The sequence below is a fragment of the Neomonachus schauinslandi genome, chromosome 16, assembly GCF_002201575.2.
Source record: "Neomonachus schauinslandi chromosome 16, ASM220157v2, whole genome shotgun sequence".
NCBI classification, from domain to species: domain Eukaryota; kingdom Metazoa; phylum Chordata; class Mammalia; order Carnivora; family Phocidae; genus Neomonachus; species Neomonachus schauinslandi.
The window spans coordinates 18,115,435-18,125,924 of NC_058418.1; positions in this window are offsets into that span (position 1 = coordinate 18,115,435).

Consider the following 10,490-nt stretch of genomic DNA (forward strand, 5'->3'; position numbering starts at 1 on the left):
AGCAGATTTGTAGAGTAATCAAGATAATCAACTCCCCCGCCAACCCCCACCATTGTGCCAAGACAACACAATTATCTAGAACGGCTTTCTACAGGTGTCTCATTACTCTGAGAGCTGCAGGTTCATTTTTCCTCTTAGGACGTGCTATTGTAGATATAATCACAGTTGTTCTTTGGGGAAATGTCTTCTCCCTTCTCCCCAGCCCTGCTTTGCAAGGATTATGTACGGATATGTGCTCAGAGAGACAGTCCGACTTAGACTAAGGAAAAAAGTCAGTCCCGTCTCTTGACATGAAATTTGTTCCTTCAGGGAGGTTTTTTTTTTTTTTTTTTTTTTTAAATTTGAGTAAAACCCACCCAAGTGACATACTGAATGAATTATGTTTTAAAAGGGGCCTATCGGTCCAAAACGTGTCCGAGCAAAAGTGAGTGGGACGCACCTGGGAATAGAGTGTGTTTTCTCCTACGGATTTAGGAATCACCATTCTACTTCCAAAAGCGCCCTTGACCCCTGCCAGGATTTTGCTCTCCTAACCCGGAAAAGCAAAAGAGTCGTGTGGCCCTGGGCCAAGGAGGCACCTGTGTAGGAGGACATCTCCACCTGCAGTTCTGAGGTTTTTATAAAACTGAGATTGTCATGAAAATAATTCTGGTTTTGGATACAGAATTGAATGAAAGGAGCCAGATTTGAATTGAATGAAAGGAGCCAGATACTCCCAGAATCACATGAGGAACACAGATGCCAAATCTTAAGCGTTCCAAAGGTTACTCTCCAGTTAGCTCAATTTTTTTTTCCCTGTTATATCAAAACTAGAGACCTCCAAAGCCGAAGCTTCCAGCGCTCAGCTCTACCCTGTGGGGTCAGGAAGAGGCGGGGAAAGGAGGGCTTTGGGAATGAGGCTGCAAACTAATGCCCAAATTCAGCTGAATAATCAGTTGGGAATAAAGAATCTAAGTCCTTAAGAGGGATCTGTGCTGAAAATTAGTTTTAGGTCCTTCGGGGATGAAGACGCTGCCTGGGTGAATTTGTTAGACTCTACTCTTGTCTTGTTTACCCAAGCTCTTTTCTCTCCTGAATCCCGTCTCAAAGCCATCATAAAAAGTAGTCCCCTTATCTAAGCTCCTCTTTCTAAGAATAGTCAACTTAATATTCTTTTGTCCATGGGAGGTATAGTCTTTGGGGAGAAATTTCCCAAACTTGCTGAGGAACTGAATTCAAAGTGGTGTGAGCAGCTAGGAGAGAATAATGCCAATTTGTCCTTGTGGCCTCCTACCTGACATGGACAGGAAACAGGGACGTGGTCCTTGTCCTGATAAAGGTGGCTTTTTAAAATCCGTTGCAGAGCAGGATCAGTTGGGTTAGGGGCTTGATCTTCATTACTGAACTAATATACCAAGGAAAATTGTACAAACCTAAGTGCCCACTCAATGAAATTGCACCAGGCGAGCACCCAGATCAAGGGACAGAAGCCCCCTTGTGTTTCCCAACCCCTCGTCACTCTCCTTCTCCCTCCTGGAACACCATGGAGTAGTTTTGCATATTTTTGAACTTAGTGTCAATGCGATTCTATAGAATGCCCTGAATGTACGCTTTTGTATCTGGCACCTTTCATTCAACGTTATGCTCATGAGATTCATCTATGGTGGGAGTGCCAAGAGATCGTTCATTTTTATTATTCTATAGAATTCTACTGTATGAATATGCCAAAATTTATCTATCCATTTATCCACTGTGGATATTTGATTTGTCTCCAGTTGGGAGCAGTTAGGAATACTTCCATGACCATTCTCATACATGCCTTTTGATATGCCTGTGTCTGCATTTCTACTGCGTATACACCTAGAAATGGAATCATCCCTGGGCCTGTGTCTGTTTGGCTTTAGTAGATGGTGCCCAGCCATTTTCCAAAGGAGTTAGATCAATCCACACTCCCAGTATATGAGAGGTTCAGCTGCTCCAGTTTATGGGCTCAACTGTATCCTCCTAAAATAATTCATACATTGAAATCCTAACCCCCAGGATTTCAGAATATGACTGTATTTGAAGACAGGGTCTTTTTTTTTTTAAGATTTTTTTATTTACTATTTGAGAGAGAAAGAGAGAGGGAGAAGCATAGGGAGAAGCAGACTCTTCACTGAGCAGGGAGCCAGATGCGGGGCTCGATCCCAGGACCCTGAGATCATGACCTGAGCTGAAGGCAGACACTTAACCAACTGAGCCACCCAGATACTCCTGGAGACAGGGTCTTTAAAGAGGTAATGAAATAGTCATCAGTCTGGGATCCAATATGACTGTCCTTATAAGAAGAGGAAATTAGGACACTGATATTTACAGAGGAAGACCATGTGAAGACGTAGGGAGAAGATGGGCCCCTACAAGCCAAGACCTTCATAAGAAGCCAATCCAGCTGACACCTTGATCTTGGACTTCCAGCTTCCAGAATTGTGAGGAAATAAATTTCTGTTGTTTAAGCCACTCAGTCTGTGGTGCTTTGTTACAATAGCCCTACCAAATGAATATACTCCGCTCTACATCCTCACTAACATGTGGTATCATCAGTCATTTTATTTTAGCCATTCAGTGGGGGTGGGGGTGAACAGTGATAATTCATTATCCTGTTAGTTGCATTTCCCTGATACCTGATGAAATAGATCAACCTTTTCCATGTTTATTGACCATTTGGAGATCCTCTGGTGAACTGCCAGTTCAAATCATTTTCTACTGGGATGTCTTTTTTTTTTTTTAATTTGTGAGAGTTCTTTATACATTCTGTTTGTAAATGCTTTGTCAGACATAAGTCAGCAAATATCTTCTCCCATTCTGCAGTTTGCCTTATTACTCTTTTAGGAGTGTCTTTGGATGAGCAGAAGTTCCTAATTTTAATATAATCCAATTTATCAACCTTTTAATTTATGTTTTGTGTTCTGTTCGGGAAATCTTTGTCTATCTCGTGGTAATGTAGATCTTCTCCTGTATTTTCTTCCAGAAGCATTGTTCTAACTTGTACATTTAGATCACCAGTATGACAAGAATTCATTTTTATATACGATCTGAGGTAGTGGTCAAGATTCACTGTTTTTCCTATGAAGATGTCCAATTGATCTAGTACCATGTATTGAAAAAGCCATTCTTTCCTTACAGCTCTGCATTTGTCACATTTATCATAAATTAGGTATCTGTGTGTGTGTGTGGATTTCCAGATGGTCTGTCCTGTTCATTGGTCTATCTTTGTGCTAATGTCACGCCATCATATTGTTGTATCATTATAATAAGTCTTCATACCTGACAGTATAAATCTTCCAAATTCATTCTTCTTCAAGGCTGTCTTTGCTATTTTTAGCACTTTGTATTATATAAATTTGGAATCAGCTTGCCAGCTTCCCTAAACACCTATTGGGATTTGTATTTGGATTGTATTGAATTGGAGGAGAATTGACATTTACAAAATTGAGTTTTCCAGTTCATGAACATGGTATATCCCTACACTTATTTAGATCTTGGTCATTATGTATTATCTTTTTTCTATATTGCTGGATTTAGTTTAATAATATTTTATTCAGGATTTTTACATATAAATTTATGAGAGAGATTGGCTTATACTTTTCTTATACTATCCCTGTGAGCTTTGGAATCAAGGTTATTTTGGCCTCATAAAAGTTGGAAAGTACTTTCTCTTTAAGTAGTCCCTGGAAAATAAATATTTATTCTCCTTAAATGTTTGATAAAATTCACTAGTAAAGCCATCTGGACTTGGAGTTTTCTTTGTGGGAAGGTTTTTAATCACGAATTTGATTTATTAAATAGATACAAGATTATTCAGACGTTTTCTACTTTCTTCTTCGTCACTCTTGGTAGTTTTTTTTTTTTCTAATTTCATCTAAATTTCCAAATTCATTGTCATAAAAAATTCATTGTTTATCTTCTTATTTTTAATGTCTGAAGATTGGGTGTGATATCCTCTTTGTCAGTCTCATATTGGTAATTTGTGATTTTTCCTTCTTCTTGATCAGTCCTGCCAAGAGTTTATAGATTTTAATATTCTTTTCAAAGAACTAATTTTTATCTTTCTTTAGTATACATTTGTTTTTAATTTCATTGTTTCTATTCTAATCTTTATAATTTCCTTCCTTCTACTTTCTTTGGGTTTACTTGCTGTTTTGCTTTCCTAGCATTTGAAATGGATACTTATTTCATTGATTTTCAGCCTTTTTTTTCCAACATAAACATTTTAAGCTATATATAGAAAGCACAGTTTTATCTTGATCCAATCATTTTATTATGTCATATTTTTGTATCATTCAGTTCAAAACATTTTCCAATTTTTATTGCAATTTCTTCTTTGACTCATTAGGTTTGGGGTTTTTTTAGAAGCATTTTTTTTTAATTTAAATTCAATTAGCCACATATAGTACATCATTAGTTCAGATGTAGAGTTCAGTTATTCATCAGTTGGTTTTTAAAAGTGCTTCTACATTTCCAACATTTGGGGGCTTTGGCGTTGTTTTTTTATTATTGATTTCTAGTTTAATTCCATTATAGCAAGAAAACACATCCTGTATGATTTCAGTCTTTTAAAATTTGGCCCAAGATATGGCCAATTTTGGTAAATGTTACAACATTCTTGCAAAGAATGTGTATTCTTCAGATGTCAGGAGCAATATTTTATACATATATTAGATTAAGTTTATTAATCCTGTTTACATATTACATATTTCTTATTGGTTCTGTATGTCCTCTCAGTTAATGAGAGACATGTGCTAAAAATTTCTCACTATGAATGTGAATCACCTTTTAGTTCCATTCATTTGCTTTATACATATTGAGGCTATGTGACTAGATGCATACAAATTTAAATTGTCATATCTCCTTGGTGACTGACTCTTTTCTCATTAATCCTCTTTTGGCCTAGTAATGCATTCTGTCTTACCATAGAGTTTGTCAATAGAACTGCACCCAATTTGTTTTGGTTGTTGTTTATAGTGTCTATATTTCCTATCTTTTTATATTCAGTTTTTCTGGATCCTGTATTGAAAGTGTGTCTCTTAAGCAGCATTTTTTGTGCTCTATTGTTCAATCTGATCATCTTCGTCTTTCAACTGGAATACTTAATTCTTTTACAATTTTTGCAATTAACAACACATCGAGATTAAAATCTACCATCTTAGTATTTGTCCCCCATTCATTCCATTCTTCTACGCTCATCTTTTCAAACTTTTTATCTTCTTTTTGATTAATCCAGCCATTTTTATCAATCCTTTTTCCCTTCCATTAACTTGTCAAATACATATAATTTTACTCTTTGACATCTGAAGATAACAATATGCATCTTCTGCTTATTAGAGTCTAATGTAAATTTGTTCATTTATTTTTTCCTGGATGGTTAAAAATAAATTTTGAATTCTTGAACTCCCTTGTTTTCTGTAGTACTTTCTTTGGCCCACCTAAACCCCCTTGGTGTTTACCATTTCCATGCCTATTGGCTCAACATACAACTTCTAGCATCCATGACTTAACCTGGTTTGAGCACTTTTTTGGATGCTGGGTGCAGAGGAGGCTGAAAGTGCCAGGAAATTTAAAACTCCCTGAAGTAATCCTCAACCAATTACTGACCAGGGATAGCGGGCAAATATCCTAGACTCTTTGCCCCTCAAGTGGGATTAACTCAGAGGTGCTTGTTCTCCTCTGGTCCCAGAGTTTCTAAGCAAGATTAAGCTCCAATTACACATAGTGATAAATGGCTGGATTATGCACACTTCATTCTTTCTTTCCCTTCCCCACCTCACTTCCCCAGTCCCACAGTGATATTATCAGGGTAAGCTTCCCGAATCAATTATTTGAACTCACATCTTTGTTTCAGGTCTGCTCTGATAAATATCCCTCATACCTTTCATGATATTGTGGCCATATGTTTTTTATTCTATGTGTATATAAAACTCATCAGTCATTATTATTTTGTCTTATGTAGCCAGTGTCCACTTAGATGTACACACACATCTCTCTCTGCCACTCTTTAATCCTTCCTGAATTTCCACCCTTAACTGTGGGACTATTTTTCTTGTGCTTCTTGAATTCTTACCTTTTAACCATTTGTACTACAGTAAGTATACATGTGATTAATCCTCTCTAAACATTTGTCTAAACATTTTGTGTTGTTGTTTGTCTAAACATTTATTCACTTCAGCTTCATTTTGGAAATATATTTTCATGGGAAGTGGAATTCTAAGTTGGCAATTATCTTCTTTCAGCACGTTAAAGATATTATTTTAGGGTTTTTTTTCTGGCTTTTATTCTTTCTATCAAAAACTAAGCTGTTGGACCATATGATCCAGCAATTGCACTACTGGGTATCTACCCCAAAGATACAAATAGGGATCCAAAGGGGTACGTGCACCCCAATGTTTATAGCAGCAATGTCCACAATAGCCAAACTGTGGAAAGAGCCAAGATGTCCATCGACAGATGAATGGATAAAGAAGATGTGGTATATATATACAATGGAATATTATGCAGCCATCAAAAGGAATGAGATCTTGCCATTTGCAATGACGTGGATGGAACTGGAGGGTATTATGCTGAGCGAAATAAGTCAATCAGAGAAAGACATGTATCATATGACCTCACTGATATGAGGAATTCTTAATCTCAGGAAACAAACCAAGGGTTGCTGGAGTGGTGGGGGGTGGGAGGGATGGGGTGGCTGGATGATAGACACTGGGGAGGGTATGTGCTATGGTGAGCGCTGTGAATTGTGCAAGACTGTTGAATCACAGATCTGTCCCTCTGAAGCAAATAATACATTATATGTTTGAAGAAGAAAAGAAGAAGAAGAAGAAGAAGAAGAAGAAGATAGCAGGAGGGGAAGAATGAAGGTGGGGAAATCGGAGGGGGAGACGAACCATGAGAGGCTATGGACTCTGAAAAACAGAGGGTTCTGGAGGGGGGGTGGTGGGAGGGTGGGTTAGCCTGGTGATAGGTATTAAAAAGGGCACATTCTGCATGGAGCGCTGGGTGTTATACACAAACAATGAATCATGGAACACTACATCAAAAACTAATGATGTAATGCATGGTGATTAACATAACATAATAAAAAATAATAATAAATAAAAAACTAAGCTGTTGGGGTGCCTGGGTGCGACAGTTGGTTAAGTGTCTTGACTCCTGATTTCAGCTCAGGTCATGATCTCAGTGTTGTGAGATCAAGCCCTGTGCCGGGCTCTGTGCTGGGCATGGAACCTACTTAAAATTCTCTCTCTTTCTCTCCTTCTGCCCCGAATCCCTCCTTAAAACAAAACAAAACAAAACAAAACAAAATAAAACAAAACAAAAACTGTCAATTTTATTGCTCCTTTGGAAGATGATATGTCTTTTCTTTTCTTTAGATACTTTTCAGATTTCTCATCATCTTACATTTTAGCATCTTCACTATGATGTGCCTATGTGTGGCTTTCCTTGCATATAGCCTGCTTTAAATCCATTCTCTCTTTCCTTTTGCTCTGGGACCCCAATTATATGACATTAAACATTTTCAACATGTCTTTTACATTGTTTTCTGTTTTCCCTCTTTCCCTATTTCTACCCCTTGTCAACCTGGCACCCACGGCATCTCTTAAACCAAGTGAATCTTCAAATAAAGACAATCATAATTCCACCTAACATGATACAACTATTCTGCATACAACTGAAAACCCATTAGCCCCTTTCCCAGAAAAGGGGGTTAAGTCCTTGAGTGATGTTTACCCTTCTCCTTGATATCCTGTAACTTAAATACTATGATTTCAAATGAACAATACTCAAATAGTATAATATAAAGTGAATACACCTTATGTTACATTAAAGAGAATAAGAGGGAGGAAAACAAAGGCATTTGCTACACACACGTACACACACACATGTTCATAACGAAATCAGGAGGAAATATTCATGACGACAGTCATCATTTCTGTAATCAGCTCTGTGGTAACTACCTTCTTCTGCTACTGTTTTTATATTACCTTTGCCTTCAGCAAGCACCTCAGCTGGTCCTGATTCTTTACCTGGTGGGGTGACCCAAACCTTCATTTCTGAAGGGTCTGAGCCATTAGTAGTCCTGCCTGGATTGGGCTGTAGTTTTCCATTGACCTTTTGATCCCAGGGCATGGTAATACTAAGAGATGCCCTAAGGGATCTCCTTTATTCCAGACATACTCTTCCTTACCTCCCTGGTGGAGTACACTCCAACTTCCCCTTGGTGATCAGGATCAATCACCCCAGCCAACACAGTAACTCCTTTCTTTGCCTGTTGATTCAAAGGAACAAGGAGTCCAAAGTGGCCAGGTGGCAGTCTTAATATCCAGTTCAATGGAATCATTGTGTGTCTTGGTGAAAGCTTCCCTCCCTTTGGAACTAACACCTCTGGACCAGAGCACACGTTTGTGGGAACAGGAAACAAACATTTTGCTAGTAGGTCACCAGGGGTAATACTAAATGGTACCACTCCCATTTCTTCGCCTTGATTCCTGGACCTGTGAATCCTGGCTGTGGGGGAAATAGCACCATATATAGGATGCTGACTCAGAGTACTTACACTCTTCTTGAGAACCCCACAAGATTTTGCCACCTAGTTGGTGTTGTGATTGAGTCTTCAAAGGCCATTCTATCATTTTATCAAACCAGCTACTTCAAGATGGTAGGAAGCATGGCAAGACGAGTGAAATCCACGAGCATGGGCCCATTGCAACAATTATGTTGCTGTCAGTGAGTTCCTAGATCAGAAGCAATGCTGTGTGGAATACCATGATGGTGGATAAGGCATTCTGTTAGTCCACAGATGGTAGATTTGGTGGAAGCATTGTGCACAGGGAAAGAAAAGCCACATTCCCAGAGAAAATGTCTACTCCAGTAAGATTTTATTTATTTATTTTTATTTATTTATTTGAGAGAGAGAGCATGAGCAGGGGGAGGAGCAGAGGGAAAGGGACAAGCAGACTCTACGCTGAGTGTGGAGCCCAACGCAGGGCTTGATCCCATGACACTGAGATCATGATCTGAGCTGAAATCAAGAGTTGACGCTTAACTGACTGAGCCACCCATTCGCCCCTACTCCAGTAAGAACAAAACACTGCTTCTTCCATGTTGAAAGTAGTTCAATGAAATCAGCCTGCCATCAGGTAGCCAGCTGACCACCCTGGAGGACAGTGCCATAGCATGTTGGTCTCTGCTGGCAGACTGGGAACTCAGTGGCGGCCTTAACCTGTTTGGCCTTGGTGAGTGGGAAGCCATGTTGCTGAGCCCATACATAACAAATTAACCCCAAATTTTGCAGCTTAAAACAAGAAACACTTATGATTTCATGGTTTCTGTGGGTCAGGAATCCACACGTGGATTAGCTGGGTAGCTCTGACTCAAGGTTATCTCCTGAATTCAGACTGTCATCTATGACTGTGGCCTCATCTGGAGGCTCAGCTGGGGAAAGATCAAAGTCCAGTGGCAGATTGTTACAGGATTCAGATCCCTGAGTTGTTGGGATCTGGGTTGTTGGACTAAGACCTCCTTGCCACATGAGCCTCTCCACTGAGCAACTCACAATATGGCAACAGCTTCCTTCACAGTGAGAAAATACGAGAGAGAGAGAACCCGGGAGGGAAGCCAGTCTTTTGCCACCTAATATCAGAAGTGACATTTTTACCACTTTTGTCATATTTTATTCACTAGAAATGAGTCATGAGGCTCAGTCCATACTTGGGAGTGGGGAGGTGACTAACCAGGGGCATGAATACCAGGAAGCAAAAATGACTGAGGGCCATCTTAGTCTCTACCTACTATATACGTCTTCTTTTGTGTCTGGCTTCTTTTGCGCAATATTATTTTTGTGAAATTTGTTCATATTGTTTGTCTGGTTATGGATAATTCATTCTTATCACTATATGTAGTATTTCACTGATTTATCCACTCAGTGGTTGAGGGGCATTTGGTATAGTTTTCAGCTTGGCACTATTATAAATAGTGCTGTTAGGAAATATTTTAGTACATACCTTTAGGTGAACATTTGTGTGCATTTCTGATGGATATACAGCTAGGAGGAGAATTGCTGGGCCATAGGCATGCACATGTTTGGCTATAACAGATATGGCCAAACTATTTTCCCAAAGTGGTTGTCATAATTGATATTGAATGAGGTTGGGCATCTTTTCATATGTTTATTGACCACTTGGATATCATCTTTTGTGATTGTCTTTTCAAGTATTTTGCCCACTTTTCCATTAAGTTGTCTGAGTTTTTCTTATTGGGTTTGGAGATCTTCACATAGTCTGTGTATGAGTCTCTCTGCTATATTTATGGATATATCTTTCCCCACTTTTGTGTGTTATCATTCTCCTAATACTTTGTTTCAAATTTTAATATACTCAACTTTCTCAATTATTTTTTCTTATGGTTACTACTTTTTATGCCCATGCCTACTTTGAGGTCATAAAGATATCCTCTTCTTGTTTCCTTCAAAAACTTGATTG